The 25287-nt window shown below is 33.9% G+C and overlaps 1 long non-coding RNA gene across 1 annotated transcript in view; it reads right to left on the bottom strand.

Moving 5' to 3' along the window:
- Positions 1 to 1553: 1553 nt before the first annotated feature.
- The window catches only part of LOC129938839 (uncharacterized), a 204390-nt gene continuing 180656 nt past the window's right edge, over positions 1554 to 25287 (bottom strand). The window contains exon 4 of the long non-coding RNA XR_008780488.1: positions 1554 to 1679. This is a non-coding gene — a long non-coding RNA (uncharacterized LOC129938839). The remainder of the gene's footprint in view (positions 1680 to 25287) is intronic.

Below are 25287 nucleotides of genomic sequence, written 5' to 3'. Positions count from 1 at the left end.
ACGAATTTTCCAATACCACGCCGATTTGGATTAATCCGTTGAAAATTGAATATAAAGGACATTTTTTTTAAATTTTATTCTTCCTGTTAGCTGCGATGCGATTGTGTTACCGTTTAATCCTTGGAAAATATTATTTCAAGCACCTTTCCAAGGTGATATGCAATAACAGCTTATAAGGTATGCAAACGAAAAAATATCCTTGACAGAAAGTGCAAATCCTTTTTGTTTATTTTCCATTATATTATTTGATCTTTGTTGTTCTAAGATCTTATGTAGTCCACAACATAAGAAGAACAAATATTTTTTTTCTTCATTTTTTAAAAAGAATACGAATTAAAGGTTTGTATGTTATGTGCCTATATCTGTTTGCATTGCCTTAAATTTATTTAATTTGTGGTTAATGATTCAAGGAATTGATATTGTGGCAGATTTATGATAGACAATAAATTATTAAAGAAATATTGCGTAATAAACAAAGGGATGAAAATATGTTTTTGGTCTACCAAAAGAAAAGAAAAAATATGCTTAAGAATGTGAAATCATTTTTACGGAAGAAGAGTCTAGAAATAAAAAAAGGAAACATGTTATAAAATAGATCCTTGCAATCAAGAAATGTAGAAATATTTTATTGTAAAGATATTTTTTTTAAGAAAAATACAATAATTGGGTAAAATGGGCCAGTGTCTGATTAATTGAGGTCCCAGGGATTTAAGCTTTGATAGACGGATTTCTTTTGCAAAGGTACTCGCTATGGAAGGCTTTGAACTTAGTTAGTCCGTAGGACTGTCATGCTAGAGGTCTTGGGTTCGATCCCAGTTTGTGCGACTAAACATTTGTTTACGGGTAACTGCCTCTTGTGAGGAATTGACAAATACTCCAAGAATAATTTTTGCCATAAAAAGGACTTTCTAAAATAAGCCATTTGGATTCGGCATCCCTGGTATAAAGACTCGCACAGAGTAATGATGTAAGTCACTATAGGAATATTGAACCTTACATTTTAAATAGAGCAACATCTTCTTTGCCAAAATATTATCTACTTTTTATTTTTCTTGGGGTGAATATTTGATTTGTTAAAAAGTGTTTTTCAGTAAGAACTTACCAACTTGTGTCAAAATAAAATGCAAGCCTTTTGAGATATTTCAAAAGTTTCATTATCGGCTTGAAGTACAATAAAAACCTTTATAAATGGAACTCGACTTCGTTCATACGGCCACTGTGAGTACGTTTTCAGCCGTGAACATGTTGGGCTTAGTTTTCGTTTACCGGCCACACATTTTGGCCAAACGACCTGTTTATCGCGTTCAATGTTGGCTCTGAGCTCTTCTAGCCGGCTTTTTGGCAAATACCGGCTAATAGACTGACTTATTTTTTGAGATAATACGCTCATAAAACGAACTCTTCAATAAATCGATTGTAAGGTGCGCTGTGTAGCTTGTGTAACCATCCTATGAACACTACATGTAGTCCAAGTCCATATCTTACAATACGGCCCAAAAATATACAGTAACCACGACGGTGTCCATCGGCTTCAAATTATGAGTTGTATGGTTTAAACCATGATCCTTACGCAAATACTATGTAATGTGGTCTGAGCTATACACAATTCTATAGATCGCCACCGCATAGTGGAATTGACCGATTTGGATCGTTTAATACGGACTCTTGAACAGCGGTTTCTGCAAAACATAATATAATTTGTAGGAAATTGTAAAGAATTGTCAAATCCTTCAAAATAAACTCTTGTTATGAAAGGTGCTTCTCAAGTTCGACATTTGAATTCGACACAAAAACTGTAAATCCAATTCATCTCTTACTTTACACCAATGCAAAAATGTTTAACAATTGTTAGTTAATTTTAAGCAAAATGTATTGCTAAAACGGCTAATTATTGGGTAACAAGGAATTCAAACAATGTATTGGTCAAATAGAATAGACTTAGCGTCAACCTTAACATTTTCCGCTGGGCAAAACTTTGCTTTTTAAGTTCACGTTTTAAAACAACAAAAGTGTTAATGGTCACTTAAGGTGATTTTGAAACACAGCATTTCTTTAAATTGTAGTACCCGTGGGATGATGGTTAGTGCGTTGGACTGTCATGTGAGAGGTCTTGGGTTCGATTTCTGCCTGTGCCACCTAAAGTTTTATTCACTAGTACTGCCTCTTTCGCGGAATTGACAAATTCTTAAAGAGTAATTCTTGTCATGAAAATTGCTTTTTCAAATTTGCCGTTCGGATTCGGCTCAAGACTGTAGGTCCCTTCCATCCCTGCCAACAGTACTCGCACACAGGAGGCATATTCATAGTCATATTTTAAACCTGAGTCTAATTGAACTATCTAGTGTCTTAATTTAATATCCAGGTTAGAAACAGCTGGTATTCAAAAAGAGTTAAGCAGCACTCTTTAGTTAGAAAAAGGTCTAATGTTTATTCTACTACAATTACAATTCTAGTACAATTTTACTTAAAGCTATGAAGAAAGACTTCTAGAGTGAACAAAAATGCGATCGTTTTAGAGCCAATTTCTTTGAAGTCCTTGAAAGTATTTTGCTGACTATTGAGTGAGAAATTCCATGAAATCCACCTGTTGTAACAAAATAAAAATCGTACTTAAGACGAGAAAAAGTTAAGACAAGCTCGATCTTCAATATTTAGAAGATCAACTACAAACTTAGCAGTATCTTTATCGAATCCATATCTTTCATAGAAATTGTCGTCATCTATTTCAAAGATAGAAATATCGACTTCAAATAAATTTTGTTGTACAGATAATAAGGCAGAAAGATGCAAAAAGGGCTGTCAAGAAAATTGCGAGGGCGTTTTTTTTAATAAAGCAGTTTAAAAAAAGGTGAACATTTTGGTTAACCCTAAATATCTGCCGAAGCAATGAAGCTAGAGACTTGAATTTAATTTATAGTATATATTCCAACGTGGTACCAAACAAGAGTACTAACGGTTTTTTTATAAATCAAGAAAACTGAACTAAAAATGTTTGCCCCAACAGAGGAGAAAGATGAAGACACCAAAGACATATTCTTCGAGCTCTTGGACAAGACATATGAGCAGTGCCCTGGCTATGACATTAAAATTGTCTTAGGAGATTTGAATGCCCAGCTAGGAAGAGAAGACATCTTTAGTGGCATAATCGGGAGATACAGCCTGAACGACACCACCTCCGACAACGGATTCAAGCTTCAGCTGCTCGCGAGCTCTACGAGCAGAAGAGGAGAGAGGAACACCGGCTTCTGAGACGAAAAAAAAGAGAGCATGAGAAGCGCGCGATCGAGGAGATAGAGGGATGTCACAACAGGAATGAGGTTCGTAAATTTTACCAAAAGGTAAAAAAAAACTCCCAAGGGTACCAGCCACGAACCGAAGCCTGTAAAGACGATCAAGGGAACTTCGTAGTAGAACCACAGTCGATGCTGAAAATATGGAAAGAACACTTCTCCAAATTATATAACGGCGATGATGACCCGAATTCCGCTGTAAGGGAGATAGAACCACTCAACCTCGGCGACGCAGATCAACAATTCCGCCTACCCGACCTTGAAGAAGTGAAGATAGCTATATCTAAACTTAAGTCAAACAAAGCTGCTGGAGCTGACGGCATCGCTGCCGAACTATTCAAAGCAGCAGGCGATGACTTGGTACGGAGCATGCACCAACTCATCTGCAAAATATGGTCGGAAGAAAGCATGCCCGATGAGTGGAATCTCTGCATAGTGTGCCCGATACATAAGAAAGGAGACCCTCTAAACTGCGCCAACTACAGAGGCATCAATTTCCTTAACATTGCGTATAAGATCCTCTCTGCCGTATTATGTGAACGTCTGAAGCCATTCGTCAACAACCTGATTGGTCCTTATCAGTGTGGCTTTAGACCAGGAAAGTCCACTATCGACCAAATATTCACACTACGGCAGATCTTGGAAAAACCCCAGGAGCTTCAAATCGATACCCACCATCTCTTTATCGATTTTAAAGCCGCGGATGACAGCATCTAAAGGGAAGAGCTCTACAAAGCAATGTTTAGCTTTGGCATCCCTGCCAAACTTATCCGTTTGTGCAGAATGACGATGGAGAATGCAGGCTGCTCTATCAAGGTCGGAAAAGATCTTATACCGATTCATTTGATGTCAAAAAAGGTTTTAGACAAGGCGATGCACTGTCATGCGACTTCTTCAACATCGTTCTGGAAAGAATTGTGCAAAACTCAACCGTCAACACTAGAGGAACAATCTTCCAAAGATCCATCCAATTACTCGGATACGCAGATGATATTGACATAATTGGAAGATCAAAGCGTGATGTCAGTGGAGCGTTTTTGAGCATTGCGACGGTCTTGGATAAAACGTCACCATGGACAGCTATAACTTTGAGGTAGTTAAGGACTTTGTCTACCTAGGCACCGCTATTAATGCAGACAACACCAGCGCTGAAATCAAACGAAGAATAACTCTTGCAAATCGCTGCTTCTTTGGACTTAGAAGGCAATTGAGAAGTAAAGTCCTCTCTCGAGCATGTAAAATCACCATCTATAAGACACTCATCATCCCGGTTCTCATTTATGGCTCTGAGGCCTGGACCCTGTCAAAGAAAGATGAGAGCGTCTTAGGATGCTTCGAGAGAAAAATTCTTCGGATGATTTCTGGTCCCGTACGCATAGATGGAGAATGGAGGAGAAGATATAACGAAGAACTGTACGGGCTGTACAGCGACACTGACCTAGTTAGCAGAATTAAAGTCCAATGGCTTAGATGGTCATGTAGAGCGGATGGACATCAACGCTCCAGCCCGGAAGGTCTTCGAATCCAACCCCGAGGGACGCCGCAGTAGAGGAAGACCGTGACTCAGGTGGCGCACCCAGGTGGGAGAGGACCTCAACCAACTCGGCATGCGAAACTGGAGACAGCTAGCTAGGGACCGAGCTGGCAGGAGACGCTTGTTGGTTGAGGCCCAGGTCCGCCCCGGACTGTAGCGCCACCTTAAGTAAGTAAGTAAGAACTAAAAATTTGTCACCTCGAAAACTTTACGTATACAAAATAATATTATCTCCAAAACAATTTTATGCCACGAAAAATACCGTTTTCAGTTTAAAATAAAAATAAAAATCTAAACAGAAAATTAATAAAAGTTGGTAAAAATAGATTTTCGAGTCAAATATCTTTTTAAAACCTTGAGATATTGGTTTTAAACTACTTTTTTCTTTTAAAAAATATTGTTGTCAACATTTATTAAAATTTTGAGGAAAATCAAATAGACAGTTTAAATGATACAAATTTAGCTTCGACTCGAATAGCTTTTCAAAAATTAAAAATATTGTTTTCAAACTTTTTTTATTTCACAGAAAATATTGATTTCGATATTTAGTTTCGCTTTTTCATAAAAAAAAGAATCTACAAAAAATAGTACGCAAATTTGTTAAAAATTGATGTTCGGTTCTTGATTTCTCTCAATTTAATTTCATTAATTTGTACAAATTAAAGAAACCCTGCTAAAATTGGTAAACATTTGTTTTCAACTAAAAATCTCGGTAACAAAACTAGACTTTGAAACTTAGCTATTTCTTTATACGAAAAATATTGTTGGTATTTTTAATTTTTTTAATAATAATTCAACCGACAACTTTTTTAACCCAAAACGAAAAGTTTTTCAAGCAAGACCAATTGACAGAAGGGATGGGAAGTTATCAGTGTGAGTCGCATCCCAGCCTCTTTTTTGCTTTTTGCATCAGACAACAATTAACATTGTTATATTCTGATATTATGGTCGACATTTTTTTGACCATAGATAGCTCTTTTTAGAATAAACAAAAAAAAATAATTTATTAATTGGTTTATCTTCTTTTTATGTGAAAAAAATTCGAGTTCAAAAAGAAAAATGTAAACAATTAATTAAAAAATGTAAAAAGTATTGAATTTCCCAGAAAACCTGCATTATTTATCTGATTTACAGAAATGGAGTTTTATAAAACATTATCATTGACTGTTAAAAGTAGTTTGTTTGAAGCGATAAATAAGATTGGCTGCTGTGTAGCATTTTTACGAGAAAGGTTGTTTTAAGGGTCCATGGCCGGCCTTAACTGTTCCTGTAATTTTAAATTTTAATTCCACTGTTCATATTTACTTCTCGTGCCAAGCTTGAAAGACGGTGCACAGTGGCCATGGGCAGAGTTCGCTCCTGGGGTGAGAATGTGGGTGTATTTCTTGCAGTGGATAAAACTTCCATGATGCTGCTAAGGGCATGCTGTCTAGGAATAGACTTGTCCACAACGCTCAACGGACTGGGAGGAGGCCTCAAATTTTACTGAAAGGAGAGTAGGGCATATTAAAGATTTGCTAAATAGATGTGTGTGCACTAGATGGCAATCTAGATGGACAGATAGTGAGAAGGGAAGGGTAACTTTTGAGTTTCTTCCCGACATAGATCAGGCAGTATGGGTTAGAGACTTTGGTTTCTCACTCTTCATGGGCTATTTACTCACAGGACACGGGTCCTTGAATGCATTTTTGCATAGGAGGACACTTTCGAGAACAGCGGAGTGTTCCTGGTAGACTGTCCTCACTATTCAGATAATAGAGATCTCTCTAGTATGGCAGTTATTAGACATGAAGATAATTGGGTATTCAGAGGAATCCTTAGTAATAGGAAAACTGCTGGGAACCTAGAGATTTATGCAAAACAAGTTCTTGTACGTAGGAGAGCGGTAGGTAGGTTAGTCAACTAAGTTGTCTAGCTTGCAGTGTAGGGCAAAGGTTGTAGTGACAGTTTATATTAGCGTGTGCAAAGAGCCAATACCAGTCTTGGTTGCTACTATTGTATTGTTAAGATAAGCTAATATATGTCTGTTTTTGTGTGTATGTGTTTTTGCGTGGATGTGCTTTGGGGTGTATTAGGCTTTACTATTTATTACTGATAAATACATTTGAGCTTGGCCTCATGAGTTGGCTTGGGAATCTCATTAAAGGTTCCTGCGTTGTGTATCATGGTGTCATTTCGATGTATTGGTGTTGCTATGCATTACTACCAGTATTTCAACTGGTGGTCGCGCAGAGTAATATGAAGGCTGCCAGACCTTGGACAGTAAGGAATCCATCTGGAAGTAACCTTCGCGGTTGCGAAGCTCCATCGGAAGCTATATTCTTTTACCACGGGAGACAGGAGCCTTGGGTCTTGTTGTTTCTAGTGTTTCATATAACTGGGCACCCTAATACCACCTGTCTGAAAGGCAGTATCGAGTATCGTGGTGGGTGTGGTTGCCATATGCGGAACGAATGGCATTCTAAGGGTACTGTTTGCCACCTAAGCCAAGTATGCAAGAGGCGTTAGATAGGCCCCGCTCCTCAGGAAGGATTGTAGTTCATGCCTTACACATGACTATGAAATTGTACTGGGATAGTAGGTACTTATAAAGGGTGAAAATCCGATTTTTTATCGACAAATTTTGTTCAGCGATGAGGCTCATTTCTGGTTGAATGGCTACATAAATAAGCAAAATTGCCGCATTTGGAGTGAAGAGCAACCAGAAGCCGTTCAAGAACTGCCCATGCATCCCGAAAAATGCACTGTTTGGTGTGGTTTGTACGCTGGTGGAATCATTGGACCGTATTTTTTCAAAGATGCTGTTGGACGCAACGTTACGGTGAATAGCGATCGCTATCGTTCAATGCTAAAAAACTTTTAGTTGCCAAAAATGGAAGAACTGAACTTGGTTGACATGTGGTTTCAACAAGATGGCGCTACATGCCACACAGCTCGCGATTCTATGACCATTTTGAGGGAAAACTTCGGAGAACAATTCATCTCAAGGAATGGACCGGTAAGTTGGCCACCAAGATCATGCGATTTGACGCCTTTAGACTATTTTTTGTGGGGCTACGTCAAGTCTAAAGTCTACACATTAAGCCAGCAACTATTCCAGCTTTGGAAGACAACATTTCCGAAGAAATTCGGGCTATTCCGGCCGAAATGCTCGAAAAAGTTACCCAAAATTGGACTTTCCGAATGGACCACCTAAGACGCAGCCGCGGTCAACATTTAAATGAAATTATCTTTAAAAAGTAAATGTCATGGACCAATCTAACGTTTCAAATAAAAAATCGATGAGATTTTGCAAATTTTATGCGTTTTTTTTTTTTTAAAGTTCTCAAGCTCTTAAAAAATCACCTTTTACTATCCTGGGGTGTTGACCAACACTTTTCTTGGATCCGATATTGTGGGTAGGACCACCGTGAAATGAATCCTAAACGGAAGGTGCTCACGTAAAGCATATCAATAATATCTGTTCATATTTACTGCTAGAAAAGTACGTATATGGCCAAATGATACACTTCTAAAGTGAAAAATGCAAAATTTGACTTGAAAACCGTCAAATAATTGTTAATAACAAATGAACTCCGCAATATACAAAATTCTATGTTTTAAATTTAAAGTAAATAAGTTTAAAACTGACCTATAAATATAAAAAAGGATGTATTGAGATAAACCCGTTTGAAACTTTAAGTATAAGAAAATAATGACTAATTTATCGACAATGTCAGTACTAAAATGTAAAACCTAGTACTAAAAGGCTATTTTTCAGGTCATAATCTTTAAGCACAACATTTTTTGAGATCATACGCAACAACTTAAAGTACCAAAAATCGAATTTTAAAAAATTCTAGGGTGGTCTAGCCCCTTAATTTAAATATTCTTAAAGTTGAATGACGAATTTGAATTCACGGCTTAAGCCTGCTATATGACAGTTATTGATTGATATAGAATGAAGGAATACATTTTGTGCTAAGATTGAAAGTACTCACAGAAATTGTTAGATTTAAGATTAAGACTTCTATTTGAGTATCTAACACCTTTAAAACACGGCTGATGTGAGTATTCAGTTGGGCCTTATCTTCAATCGAAAATAAAGTAATTATACATTAGTTTTACATCAGTAAAAAAAAGATCAATTATTTTCTTCTAAATTCATACATAATTCGAAAAAAAGTTCTAACCCTTAAAATGTCAAAACCCATTAACCTACGCATACCGTTTTGTGGTTATCGCTTTATAGACAAACCCGTGCTGCACTACAAAGGTACATATGTATGTATAAAGAATAAAAAAACATAGAAGGTGTGTGCTATTCTTTTCTGTACAATATTGTTCCTTAATTTGAGTCTGTCATTAATGTTGATTGAGACAATCAAATTGTAATTGCATTATGGCGTTTTTGATCTTTACTGTTTTTTCTTCAATTTTATATATTTTTTTGTTGACATGTGATGCTATCGCTTTCACGAAGGCACGTGTTTGTTTTGGTCCGACCACACGACATGCATTAAATGTCACGCTAGAGTGCGTTTGCATATTTTTAAAAGCATCCATCTACTCATATGTGCAATGTGTACATAGCCTACCAAATGTCAATAGTTTGACAAATTTCAAACTCTTGACATTTCTGCCTCTAGTTAAACATTACCACACTTTGGATATTAAACAAAAGCATATTGATTTTTCGATGAAAAAGAGATGTTGGATTGTTTGGACACTTTTAAGTAAAACAGGGTGTTTTTTTGTGTCTGTTTTAGTGACTTAGATAAGAATATTAAAATAAATAAATTAGGTAGCGCAACAGTCTGTTGAGAACTAGGGCCTAGTGACTTACATATCTCAATCATTTCTGTGTACGAGTCAAGTTGTCAGGGATGGAGGGGAATTACAGTTTTAAGCCACATTTGAAGGGCTGATTTGAGAAAGCACTTTTCATGACAAGAATTACTTTTGGACAATTTGTGTTTAAAAATGTCGGAAAACGCTTTTAACGCTGCTACATTTAGAAGAATTTTAATGGTTTTTCGGAAAAAAATTGTCAGGAGAGAAAAGTTAATAGGGTTTCCATAGGTAAATTTAATCAATTAATTGTTGATATAGATCTGTCAAAACCCAAATTTTCTCCCCATGAAATGCAAACATGGGGCAAAATAAATTGATTTATTTTTGACTTGAGATCAAAACTGCATAACTCGATTTTTCGGCAGATTTATTCCTCTTTGCACTTAAACTAATACAATTTTTAGCTGTCAGCTTAAAATTTTAAATCTTTCTCTTTATTTGTATTTTTGTTCGTCGAAGGAGTTTGTTATTGAACAAACATTAAACGGACAAATTCTACAAAATATGGAAGCAATTTCAAACGAATCAGTAGATTCACAACTTCAACTTATTCTTCTGAAAATTTATGAATAAGTGACGATTTTCTTGATTTGATGAAAATTAAATTCCAAAAGCAAAACAAAAATTGGATCTAAGGCTTTGTAAAAGATGTTGTAAGTAAGTATTTCGAGAAAGACGTAAGTGATAAACAAAAAACCTGCCTAAATAATACTTAATTTTGTAATAAATGTTTTTATATAGTTTTCAGAAAGTTACAGACTTTCCAGATAAATTGTTTTATTGTTTTTTAATTGTACACAATTTGAAGACATTGTAAAGAAAAATAAGATGTTTTGGAAGAACATATATAAACAAGTATCGTGAACCAGTGTTTAGCATTTCCTTGGTAAAAATTTAACAATACAAATAAACAAAATATACGAATAATTTTGATATTTGAAAATGTTTGCTGGTAAGTTACAAATTCTTTCATTTCTTTTTGTCAAGTTTATAAGCAATTTTAAAAATTAGTATTTGGCTGTTAATTTGACAGCTCGTTAACAAGTACACGAAATTACACTCGTGTTGCATGCGCCACAAATAATACAATTTTTGACAGAAATCTTTATTTACCAATGCAAACCCCTATTAACGAATGATTGATTCAATTTTAACGAAGCTCTTTTTTAAAGAATAATATGAACAATCAGTGTCATTTATCACTTTAATAATTGAAAAATTATTGAAAAACTTCATTCATTATGAAATTGAGCAACATTTGATTGATAAATTAAACATTTACTTTCTATTCATTATGGCTTAGGACAATATGTTCAATGCCCAACACTCTCATTGAATAGCAAATGAAAACTTAAAATTTGATAATTACCATTTATCAATTTAAAATCACACTCAATACATAGTTTAAACAAGTAATCATTTCTGATGAAGAACTAGTTGTTTTCTAATCAGAAATACAATAATAGAAATAGATATACTTTTTTTATCTTTAAAAACGATTGTTTTGTTAAAGTAGCAAAGTAATTTAAAGAAGAAAAAGAATAGTTAACAATAAATATGTGTTAATATGAAAAAAAAAACAATTACCAATTAGGTACTTTAACTGATTGTTCAAAATATTTAAGTTTAATTTTGTTTTAACAAAAAACCGAAGATGGCGGAGAGGTGGAAAGGTTTCGGAGAATATGGACTTTTAGTTTAGTTTAAACGTTAATTATTTGCATGGGAGGCATAGCGTACCAGCAATTGCCAACCATACTCCCCGTTCAAAACACGAAAACATTCTTCTGACAAAAGGGAGCTTTTATCAAAAAGAAGTCTACGGATTTCTTCTAAAATAGGGCAAGTTGCTAAAAAATGGTAAACATCTTCGTTTTGGTTTGAGTTGCCGAGTGAACAAATTGCATCAATGTCAGTTCTATGTGGTCTTGTAGTTGAGTTCAAGAGTTACAGTTCGTATTTTCAATATCAAACTTATATCAGCCTAATCACCCAAAGTTAAACTAAGACGGCTAAAGTGATTCCCTACCACTTCCGAAATTAGTTTTGTACATTTTATCGTCGATTGCCATTACTCCTGCTGTTCGTCGACTTTGAGAAGGCCTTTGATAGCGTTAACAGGGACTATATCTGGTTAGCTTTGCGGAGGAGAGGCATCCCAGAAAAACTAATTGCTATTATTAAAGCAACATATGATGGATCTAAGTGTCACGTTCTGCACGATGGTAGGTTGTCAGATGGTTTTGAAATCCGAAGCGGAGTCAGACAGGGCTGCATTCTATCGCCAATATTGTTTTTGTTGGTGATAAGCGGTGTACTGCGTTCAGCGTTGTCAGGTGGCAGAGGGATCCAATTGACTTTGACATCCTATTTAAAGCTCTTCGATTACGCGAACGATGTTTGCTTGCTATCTTATAGGATCATGGTTCTCCATCAAATCACAACAAGTGTGGAGAGAGAAGCAGAAGTTGTGGGGCTGAAAATTAATTCCGGCAAAACAAAAACGATCAGCCTCGGAACCCGACCATCCTCTCAAAAAAATTACTCCCCCGCTAGCGGTAGTAAAAGTGGCAAGCTTTTAATACCTTGGAAGTATCGTCTCCATCGAAGGCGGAACCGAACAAGAACACATCTGCCGCATCGGCAAAGCAAAAGCGGTGTTCGGTATGCTGTCAAAAATTTGGAGGAATAGCTCTATCAGATTAAGAACAAAGCTACGACAGTTACGCACAATGTCGAATCTGTGCTTCTTTATGGGTTCAGCACTTGGAAGGTTATTTCAGCCATAACAAGAAAGCTGCAAACATTCGTGAATAGATGTCTTCGTAACAACCTAAGGATTTTCTGGCCAAACCGCATATCAAATGAGTTCCTCCATAGAAGGCCAGGTCAGGAACCTATAGCCTCTATAATACGAAGACGTAAGTGGCAATGAATTGGACAGACGCTTCGAAAAGGTAACGACTGCATTGCATGGAGGCGTAATCAGCGTCACAAACTCACAAGGCAAAAGTTGGAGGGATCTGAAACACATATCCGGAAACCGAACGCGATGGCGCGTAGGCATAGTAGAGGCCCTATGCCACTTAAAGGGTTTCCAACGGACTTAACAGGTCTGAGGACCTAAGTAAGTAAGTATCATCAACCATCGAAATGTAGTTATAAAAAATATTTCTCCATTCTTATTTGTTGTTTGCATTTAGATTCATTGCTTAATTATGTGATATGGCAAGAGCATGCATGGGTGATATAAGCAGGATTTGCTTGGGCAGGTCTATGCATAACTTTAATAAGATAGTCTGCGTTGGACTTTAAATTTCTAACATATATTTGAGTAAGCACGGACTCAACATATATGACGTACTTAGGCGTGCTACACGGCAGTCGGAAAAAGTATCGTTCAATAACTTCCATATATGTAACTTCCTCTAGAAATTTGTATCCAAATACTTGATTCCCATAGCAAAATAAACTGTTCACGGTAGCCTCAAAAACCTTAAATTTCAATGTAGTGTCCACAAAGCTTCTTCAAAAAAAGTGACCACATCGAGTTAATAGCTGATTAGCATCAGTTTCTCTTTAGTATTTTTTAAAGGTTCAAATTGTGAGTGATAGTAAAACCAAGATATTTATACTCGCTGACAACTTCAATAGTGTCTAATGTCCAATTTCGTACATTAGTATCTGAACGGTTTTGAGGTTTAAAAGCCATAATTTTAGATTTAGAAATACTGATTTTGAGATACCACGAATCCCACTATTGTTTAAGTTTATTTATCTAAAGCTGCAATGTCACTGGGTTATCAGAAAACACCATCAGGTCATCAGCATAAAGCAAAATCTTCAAAGATAAATCGCCATAATTGACGCCTCCCGGTAATTTATTTTCAATATCATTGATAAGAGCCAACATCAGCGGACTCAATATACAGCCTTGTGGAATACCTGTTTCGGTTTTAAAGGAATTTGACATAGGTATACTATTACAAACCTTTGCAGAGTGTTTGATAAAAGTTGTTCATAAATCTGAATAAATTTGGTTGAAAGACAAATAACTGCTCGCTTATATAAAAAAGATGTTCTGTTGGTGGTATCAAAAAAAACTTTAAAGTCGAAGAAGAAAGTGTATAAGGGCTCCTTTTTTTTCGATAAAACATTTTATCAACCGTTGAAAGGACCGCCCGAAAACCAGCCTGATATCGACTCATCAAATTATTTCTTTTAATCCAAATCACAAAACGTAAAAAATTTGTGCAAACAGTTTTCTTAGTGAGCTCAGAACTGAAATGCCTCTATAATTTTCTGGTGAACTCGGATTACCCTTTTCATAAAAATAGAGGAAATATTGTAGCCAAACGAATGTAGATCGGAAATTTCTCTTCTGTAAAAATTTTGTTTAATAACCCCAACACACGCTCGAGTAATTCAAGAGTTGAATTCCTATAGAATTCGATAGGCATGCCATTCAAACCCGCTGCTTTGTTATTTTTGATTCTGCTTTGAGAAGCCAACATCTCAACCATGCTAAAAGGAGAGTCTATTTCATCGATCTAAACATATTGCAGGGCAAAACAAATTTAATTCTGGTCAGGATCTGGCAGTAGTTAACCTTCAAAGCATGTGGCCAGGTCGTCAGCCCTAATACTTAAAGACGATGACTTGCTGCGACCTCTCAAAATCCGTACATTGTACTAGAATGACTTTGAGTCCTTACAGTCTACAAGTTTACCAGTTTCAGAAATACGTTTTATTATATTTAAAGTTCATGATTCAATTGAGCTTTCAAAACTTAAGGACCATTAAGTTGATAACGCAGGTTATATTCAATATAAATAATAGACGACACCCTTCCTAACAACCGAGAGTTTATTTTAAGAACTAATAAGTTCAGTTTTTAATCATGAATATAAGTTATCAGTAGGTTTTTATTGATCATCTAGAATCTGCGGGAGTAATATCTAGAATCGTACTAACAAAATTGCTGTAAAAATGAACGGTCCTTAGTGTCACTTGTAAATTAATTGAGGTGTTTTGAAAAACAAAACTGGATGATTCTAAATTCAAAATTCATTTATAATTCCAAGAAATGTGTTATCATTGATTGTCGAATACATATATAACAGTGTATGACGGAAAAACACCCTTTTTTCTCGTTGCACACATCCATATTCAAGGAAACAGCGAAATGCACCATGCCGTGTGCACTGTGTGCAATACTGGACATGGTCGCTGATTGAAGTCCATAAGTCACCAGTTTGTGCAATCGTGGACAAAGTGCGCCATATGTCGTTGGACAGGTCGCCTCAAGGTGTAAGTATACTATGTTCCTCTATACTCTATGGCAGAGGGTTAATGATGTCAAACATAGAATGGCACGAATCGTAGAACATTTTAACGATACATTTTTCAAAAACTCAAACCTACACGACATAATAATTGTTCATTTAATAATTGTCTCGAAAGGGTGACAGTTACAAACTGCAATAATAATCAAGATGTGTACTTTTTTGCACACGACTTGATTAATGATTCTGCAGCTCGCGAATCGATTTTATAGTTGGACAATGGACATGGTTTTAGTTTTCTTTTGGTTTTGCGACTGCGACGAGGCCATTAGTGTAGACCGTGAATAATTTTTTGTAAATATGTAATTCTAATTATCTAATGATGTCTTTTACAATCAGAGAAAAAGTTGACTTTTAAGGTTCACTAAATTGGAGATTATTAATGATAGGAATTTTTCATGGCGGTTTTATGTTCAGTTGTCAACTATTAAAGTGGTTAGTTTTGGATTCATCGAATTACCAACTTAAATTGTGTTGTTAATTCTGAACGAACAGATGTCACTCGCCTGAACTTGTATACCATACACACCATGCCTTCATTATGTCTTACGATTGTATGACATTTACTAGTTAAGCTATAGACCCTCTTAAATTTTTAATTGCTAGGTAATCCTTTGGTTTCGTATTTGAAAATTGGTGTTTACAAAAACTTCAATATTATGAATTTATATAAATTTATTTCATTTTAATGCTTTCTTATAGAATCTCATGAATAACAAAACGGTTTAACAAACAAAAAAATTTAAAAAAAAAAAGAAAACAGGATCAAAGTCAAGACATTGTTCTCGTTCAGGACATTTCTTTTCTGTTTGTAAGAAAAAAAAATTATATAACACAAAGATCACGCCGCCAAAAAAACAAAACGTTATGTTGGGAAAGAAGTTCGTTTTGTTGTGGAAGAAAAACTGGGTGGCGGCTATGGTCTGGGAGGGAGAAATTAAATATGCAAATTAATTTCTTAAAAGATTATGACAACCTCTTGATGAGGATGAATTGTTATGAAAATACAATTTTGAAATAGAAGAACATGTTTATACGAAATAAGAAAATAATTACAATTTGATCCTTTTATGTTCCTACATGTCCTTCTTCAAACTAACATACATATATGTAGGTACCTTCTTCCATGTGATATAAGGAAAGTGTTTTTGTTATGGGACAGTTTCCTTTGGGAGTTTTTAACCCTTTTTTCGAAAGATTATATTAGATTTTTACTTAAGGTCCCATAAAGGAAGAATAGAGCAATATAGAAGAAGGTTTGTTCATTTAAACATAAATACAAGAAAGCACTTAAAGTGGTGTACTGTGACAAGCATGCAATTATGACAAGCGAACATGGTACCGTCTTGATTTATGTGCATTTAGTTCAAGTTTTATTCGTTTTTGACAAAAATAAAGGTGTATCTTATAAGGAGTTTTTAGGGAAGACAAACCATAGAACAAAATGGATTTAAAACTTATGTAAATAGATTGTTGGCTTTAGATACATTTAAATTTAATTTGATAACTTCCGTTTTTTATCTTATTAAATTAAGTAATATTTTTTTTTCATTAAAAAGGTCAGCATGAAAAACAAACCATTTAAAATGTATGTAGTTGTAATTTTTGTTTGCAATAATTGTGCAATTTTAATGGAAGAAAACATTTCTATCCACCTCTATTAGACAATTATTAGCTTAGTATTTACTAAAATGTATTAAAAATTATGAGCACGTTTTTATTATTCAGACTATCAATATATGTATTAATTAAATTTGTATATTTATCAGAGCTGTAAAAAATGCAATCATTTTTGTATTGCAGTTAAATGATTGAAAAGACTTACATTTTGAATAATTTGATTTCATGTCAGTACTTAACTTCGAAAAAAAAATCACAGTTAATTTTGAAGTCTTTTGTAAAAAAATCATTTAGAGCAGTTAAAAGACTTAAAGTCAAAAGAATGCATTACTTTTTACTGCTCGCATTCTTGTAAGTCTTTTAAAAGTCTTTTACATTCTTTGCATTCATTAAGTCTTTTGATTGCATTCAATGTAATGCAGTCATTTGAATGCTTTGAAGTCTTTTTACTGCTTGAAATCTTTTTATTGCTTGAAGTCTTTTGAGTGCTTTAGGTCTATCTATATAGTTTATCATCAGGTTCCTTACGACTAGCATTTACTTTGCTCTTTTGCTTATTAAATTCATATTGTACTCGTAGTTAGCCTTACAAATACAAAGTCTATCAAAATTTAAATAAAAACCTATCAAATTAAGTTTGAACGAACTCAGCCATTTCAATTCAATTAACACAAACATGTACTTCTCATTATTTTAATAAAAACGTTAAAACCACATTTCCGCAATTTTTCTATACCATAAGAAAAAATAAGATGTTTCATTCAATCAACTTAATTTAAAAAAAAAGTGAAAGCATAAAATTCAGAAATTTAAAAAAAATATACAACAAAGTAATGCTAATGTTGCACGCTGTTTATAATAATAATTTAGTTTATATTTGAGTTAGTTTTTTTTTTTTGAAAAAGTGTTTCTCCTGTCCGAACTAAGAACACCTACACAAACGTCTTTTTTTAGAAGCCACCTTATATGTTTTAGCCTATGATCACACCTTCTGCACAATACATTCATAAAAAGTAGTCTTTAGACTTCAAGCAGTAGAAAGACTTCAAGCAGTAGAAAGACTTCAAGCAGTAAAAAGACTTCAAAGCATTCAAATGACTGCATTACAATGAATGCAATCAAAAGACTTAATAAAGCAAAGAATGTAAAAGACTTTTAAAAGACTTACAAGAATGCAAGCAGTAAAAAGTAATGCATTCTTTTGATTTTAAGTCTTTTAACTGCTCTAAATGATTTTTTTACAAAAGACTTCAAAATTAACTGGGAATTTGTTTTCGAAGTTAAAGTATTGCATTAAGCAATGTTAATGCATTCCCAAAATACAGTTAAATGAATGGGACTTTTCGCGATGAAATACCAAATGATTGCATTCTTTTACAGCTCTGATATTTATCAATGAAAATGCAACTGTCAATAACTATACAACTGAAGAATAAACCAACCTGTCGAAAAATAATGCAAAAATTCCGAGCTATAAAAATGATATGTTTCATTTCAAGCGGTTCTTTTGACTCCTTAAATTCTTTATAACAACTAGAATCAATGTTTTTTATTACTACTATTACTAAACGATAGCCCTTTCTAGCCCTATAGCCATTTCTTTACCGTGCACCGCCATTTCGGTTGAAGAACTTTTAGCACGTTGAGTAGAGTCATAACGTGGCTAAGATCAACCATAATTGAAGATCATTTAAATAGTTTGATTTTTTTATTTATTTTTTTTTGATTTAATTTGTAGATTTCTGTTTGATTGTCGAAGTGTATACAGAAAAATGTTTTCGAAAAGATAGAAGGAAATCATGGAAAAAGTACAGTAGGTCAGGCCCCACGTGCGTTGCTTTACTTTATATAATTATAATGATTTAAATGATATAAATTGTTAATCTATACATACAAGTTTATATATAAAAAACATGCGAAAATTCAACTTAATAAGTTCTCGAATGAGTTTTCCAACATCCATACTTCCTGATCGAAGTACTGCGTACGCCCTTGATGGGAGCTACAGAGTTTCAAGTGCATAAGCTAAAAATTCATATTTCACTTTAATAACCCTTTAAAAATAGGCGTTGATACGTCATGTCTTCCTACCGTAGAACTTTAGTGTAATGTATTGAATTTTTGTTCCACGCTGTACGTTCAGGAATAATGTTTCGTCGGCCATGTCTTCAAAAATATTGATTTCGAGTAAACTTAGTTTTACAGAAAAAACTAAACGATGAAAGAAAGACTTAAAAAATTGAGTGGTTGGTTTATTCGTAATTAATTTTTTGTGTGGAAAAAATTTGAGAAAAATCCACAGAAGTGCCCGGACTGGAAGTTATCAGTGCGGGTCGCATTTCAAAGTTTTTCTTTATATAATTTGAACGATTTGAAAACGTTGTTCAGGAGGAAGTCTATTTATTATGAAATGTAAAACCAAACTGAACAAAAAAATAACTCCGAAAAAAGTATTGCCAGATAGCAAACAATACGAGTACAAAATTAAATCTGTTAAGCATATGACAATGAACTTGTAACATTTTGGAACTTAATCTGTCAACCACGTGATGAGACAATTTAAATGTAATTGGTTATTGTCAGCTCATTGGAAGCTTTCTTCAAAGTACTGAGACAATATTCTAAAATCTAATAATTTAAAAAATAGGGGACTAGAATTTGATTCCATTTGAATTTTTGATCATGGAGCTCCAAAAACTTGGAACAATGTTCAGAACAACTAAAGTAACATTTAACAATTTTCGAAAATTTGGACTAGGTCAAAATCAGTTTTTCGGGTCTAAAACCCACATTTTTGGGCATTTAAAAAAAAAGACTTTGAAACAATGCGGAACAAACCATGAAAAACCTGAAACAACTTTAATGTATTATTAGGTTAAGACTTAAAACCAATGAGGATATTTTAACAAATAAGAAAGATTGTAGACAATTTTAAACAAAATATTGAAGTAAGATTTGAAAAATCCTAACTAATTTTATTAAGAAAACTACTTTTGGTTTGAATATAAAAAAGTCATATTTATACAGTTGCCCTTTGTTCGCAATCTCTTATTTGGTTGAAGATTTTAATGTAGATTGTGTAACCTTCTCAGATCACATGCTATTAATTTGTTCCCTAAAATAGCAGTAATGGCAGAAAATACCAACCTAACAGATATCTCTAGAAAAAATCTCTAAAATGGTACGACTATAAAGAGGTGTTGCTTGTTCCCACCATCATATAGCAACAGATTCAATTGAAGAACTCTGCAAAGCAATAAAAAGCTGTATTTATGAAGCAAATGGAGCTCCAATGCAGCAAAATGTTAAGTTTGAGCCAAAAAACTTGGTTTGATTTAGCTTGTTTTATGGCCAGGAAAAATGCTCTTAAACGCCTCAAAACCTTCAGAAAAATAAACCTGCAAATATGTCGAAGAAACTGCTATGTTGCCAATAAAAAATATAGGATTTCATTTAAAACTGAACAACTTGAATCAGATAGTGGTGAAAGATAGAAAGGATGTGTGCTAAGCAAATACGCGTAAAGTCGATTAAAACCACAACATCAAATGGTTCAGCTACTATCTCATACTACTATATGTTCGAGGATTAGATAACCCCATTGAGCTGTACCATACATATTCTACTATATCTTCATCAAAAGATCTGAAAACTCCTGGTTATTGATGGAATGCCTTATGAATTTTATGAAAATGCATGTCTCTGTCTTATTGTGGAAATACAGAAGTTATTCACTGAGATTCTTGAAACTGCAACGCTACCATCATCTTTCAGAAAATCCATTATATACCAACTTTTCAAATATACAAATATTGTGTAAAGCTATAGAGGACAATTATTTCTTGATACGCTTTATAAGCTGTTTACTACAGTTCTCTTGAACAGACTGTCAGCTTGGGCCAACTATTTTACTGTGGACACTTTGTTCTTCGACCTTAAGGCTGCATAGCATTGACAGGAATGCTCTTATTTATAAGCTCTGGGAAAATCTTCGAAGATACTTCCTACTATAAAGTCACTTTATAAGGATACTGCTACAGCAGAAGAAACACACTAAGAAAGGTGTTCGTCAAGGATGTGTGCTAGGCTCTCTAATTGATTTTAAAATTAACGCTCTATTACATGCGGACGATATTGTACTGTTGTCAGATAATCCTTCCAATTTGCAAACGCTAATTGAGGGTTTTAAGACTTACTGCATTCAATGGAATCTTCAAATAAATCTTGATAAGTCGAAAATAATAATATTTCGCTATGGTAGAAAAAGATCAGCTTGCGAAAAATGGTTTTACTATAATTCTGAAATAAATCTGTCTAATCGATACAAAAGTCTTGGCGTAGTTTTTAGTTAAAATATGCCTTAGAATTAGCATCTAACAAACAAATTGGAAGCATCTAAAAATTCTATCAACGCAACGTGGTCAAGACTGTTTCGAGTCAATACCGTCCAACACTCAACAAAGTTTAAAATATACAATTCCACCTCAAAAGCTATTATGTTGTACTGTGCTCAAGTTGGGGATATTGTGAATACAAACAAGTCGACAAATGTCCGCGTTTCTTCATGGAAAGATGCTTTTTACGGCCCAATAATACGCCAAACTATTCTCTGCACAATGAAACAGGTGTATCGAAGGGTTTTCTAACGTCCCTTCAGCTACATTTTTCTTTCATAAGACGAAATCTTAATATTCCTAATAATAGACTACCCAGCATTTTATCGAAAGCCATTATAAACAAGAAAATCTTCTGGGCTAAGGAATGGTTGGATCTTTTTCATCGATGTTTGGATTTTCCTATGACATGATTCTACCCAGCTTACATAACATCCTCTTACTGAAACTGAAAGAAAAACACTAGACTGAATTTACAGTTAGTGTGACACAGTCTCAATTTCATGATGAATATTACAACTTGACCGAACTACTTTGATGACTCCAATTCACGTGATATGATTTTCATAATTTTTAAAGCTCACTGCGGGCTTCTTAATATCAATGGAGCTTTCTCAAGAGATACAAATGGAAATTGTACATTTTGTAATATGGATGAATCGGAAAATACCATGCACTTCATTGGAACCAGGCCTGTATTTAAAACGTGCAGAAAAAAATTTCTTGGCAGCGGCATTCTTTTTCATTCTCAACGTTCTTAATAGCCATTGCTACTCAAACTTATATTACTTATTAAAAGGTTCAATAAATTATCGCAATTTTATTATAAATGAATTTTTATAATTTATGTAACTTAATCTACTGACTAAGCTTATGTATTTTTAAATTTCCTTTTTAACCTGACGACAGGCAACTAAAAGTTAGTGTCAAAACCAGCATTACTCATTTCTTTGCAAAATCTTTTTGAAAACAAAATTATATTTCTATCTATCTAAAAAGTCATATTATAAAAATCTGACGTGATAGAGTAATTTTGGAGTCGGATTTGTATTAAAGCCATCAAAACCAATTGGAAAAGTGTAACTTTATTGTCAGAACCAGGCCCAATTTAGAGGTCCAGAGGCCTCGGTGCAATGAAGGAGCGAAGGCCCCCACGCTACGAATTATTTTCAAAATAAAGTAAACCATTTTTTTTCACTCGTGTTTTTCAGTAAATAATTTATTGCAAAACAATAAACTTTAGTATTGAAAAAAACCCATATATAAATATATATATATATATATAATTAAATTTTAGGGTTAACGAACGGAACCTTTCGAGCTTTTTTTGCCGAAAAATCGTTGATGATTTCGTTGAAATCCAGTTCTCGGAGTAAATCGCTTTCAATGCTCAGGAGAGAAAGCTTCGATAGAATTCCGAATAGCGGTTGGCTAAGGCTTTGGTAGCGTCAGCTCGATAAGACCAACGACTGTCGCTTAGCTTTTTCAAGACTAAAAACTGGCCGCTTTTCTTCTCCGATAATTTTTTAATCAGAATTCGGTGCCGCTCTGTACTGGCTGTAAAAAAACTCGAACAAATTCTGCACGAAATCAAAGAGTTGAGATTTTGATATTTCACTGATTGCCTGATTGGAGTGAACAAATACACATAGATCAATGATTTCTGTTATTAAATATTAATATAATGAAATAATCATGTACATATGTACAAAGTACTGTAGGCTATAGGTAAAGGTAAAAGAGCACAACAAAAAATCCATGTGAAAGGAAAAGGTGTTTACTAGTGTTTACTAGTTGGGATTGGAAACAAAAATTTTCCGAAGTTTCTATTGTGGGGGCCCCCTGTTTGTGAAGGCTTCCGCCCGGTTGCCCTTCCATCAACCCGGACCTGGCCAGAAACAAGACTTTTTAAAATTTTCTGAGTTGAATTGATAGAACAATATGCATAGAATAATTAAAAATGGAATCCGAAAAAATTAGTCTCAGTTTCATAGCTAGAACTAGAAATTTGTGTAAGGAATTTAGTGTACCTAGTATTTCTGACATCTTATAAACTGGCTAAAAAGGTCAAAGAATTCTTAGATTTATTTAAATTAAAAAGATAAAATGGTAAATATTAAAACATATACAAAATAAACTATGTGTAGTTTGATAAAAGTAAATTTAAACATGCTTTCAAAATATTTCGAGGGATTTTGTATGTTTTTTGTTGGAGTTCAAAAAATTCATATTGAACAATATAAACAGACCTTATCATCAATACTGGCATATTTTTTCATCCTTTCAGATAAAAGACAAATTACTTTCTCACTGTGATTTACATTTTAAAATCCTTAGTCGTTTTCAACATAAAAGGCTTTGATATTTTTTTGTCCAAAGATTTTTTTAATCTACATCTTTTTTTTATACAAAAAATAAACTAGGACTAATTTTCCAGCGGGCTGAAGACTTTGTATCCGCATATCTTACCTACACTATAAACCCTCTTAAAGCAAAAAACAAATCCTTTGCAACCACATTATCTTACTTGAGTGTTCTCAGTTCTCACCTCAGCCGCTAAGAATATTTTTTTTTTCACAATTATGTTAGAATTTATAATTTTCTTTTTATGTTGCAACACACCTAAGACATTAGCCAGATTAAAATACAAAAAAAAGACACACAAAAAATACTTCCTTGTAAGGATGGTTGACGAATATCATATCTTTTCTACCTTGTTACCTACCTACTTGGGGTAGAAGATGAAGGAAAAAAATCACTTTTCTGACAGCTGATGATAAAACTGACATGCGTTTCATCATTTTTAAGAAAGGTTATCGTATCGAGGTGAATTGTTGTTTTATTATTTTTTTTTCTTGTGTGAATTTGAATAATTTTCTTTGAAAATATCACATCCATCCATGTTCTGTTCAGTGTAGCTTGGATAATATTATGCTAATAGTATCCAAAATCACTAGATACCTATACGTTCATATCTACGGAGAAGCATCCTTTTCTACTTCTATATTTGAAAAGTCTTGACTTGGAAATGTCAAGAGACAGAGCATCAGACAGATACCGAGACCGTCTTTTTTTGTTTTCAGGGGTAACGATATTTACGACGGAGGTTTTGTTGCATAACATTTACGCGCCTTCCAAAAGATTTCAAACAAAAAATAATTGTTTTTTATTTTAATAAAAGGGACAAAATTGTCCTTCTTCATGATTACACATTACATTCAATTTACCTTCCTGGGTATGTACCTATGAATTAAAGTTTAAAAAAAAAACTATTTTTACTAATTTTTATTGCATGCATAAAACACATTCTATGCACTCAGTCGTCCTTTATGGGGCTCAATATTTGTTTAGACTTCAAGGATCCTAACTTTGTTTGTAAGGATAACGGATAGAAGATCTCAAACTATGACAAAGGTAATTTTCTTGTTGACGAACAACTACAAAGTCAGAGCGAAATTCGGTTTGTTTAAAAAAAAGAAGCCAAACATTAATTACATTTAAATATTTAAAAAAGGTAACAACTTTTTCTCTAAAAATCACCAAGGTAACATTTCAAAAACATTTCCCAACATGACCTTGTATTTAGGAAGTAGATGTACTTTTTTGATGTCCTTAGGCAAATTAAAGTAAAATTAGGTTTATTATTTTCTTCCATTTATCTTGATTGTAAGATCTAATATACGCATAGGAAAAATATTTCCTTATCAGTTAGATCCCATCAGAGGAAGGCTCATTAGAGCGCAAAAGCCCGAGACCGAGAAAATATGACAACAAAGAAGATTCACTTCACTTACTAGCCATGGCACCACCGCATCATGATGTTGTTGCACCCTTAATTCATTTATCGAACTTTGATCGTAGGTTTGTAGGTAAGAGTTAGTCAAAGATTGTTGTGTTTTTTTTGGGTTGTTTTTTGTGCGATTTTACCCTTTTTTTAAAAAGTTTTCTTTTTATGTGTTTTTTTTGTATTTTCGACTGTTAAGAGGACAAGGGGTTAAGTAGCTGCTGAGAGAACTCGTGTGATTTATATGGGTTAAGGAAACGAGCCCATATTTTTGTATTCAGTTTTTTTTTTTGGCATAATACACTTGAATGATCATTTGATCAATCTATGATTTTTATACAATCAGTTAATAACCCTTTTCATTTATGATTCGATTTGTGTTTGCCATTTTATAAGAAAAACAAAAAAAGGGGTAATTTATAGGTTTTTTATGTAAGGATTTGAATTGTTGGTTTTTTCATTAACTCTGAAGTGCCATTCATTTTCA

This window comes from Eupeodes corollae, chromosome 1, assembly GCF_945859685.1.
Source record: "Eupeodes corollae chromosome 1, idEupCoro1.1, whole genome shotgun sequence".
Taxonomy (NCBI): Eukaryota; Metazoa; Arthropoda; class Insecta; order Diptera; family Syrphidae; genus Eupeodes; species Eupeodes corollae.
Note: the sequence above shows the minus strand (reverse complement) of the source record. Positions and strands in the feature narration are given on the sequence as shown.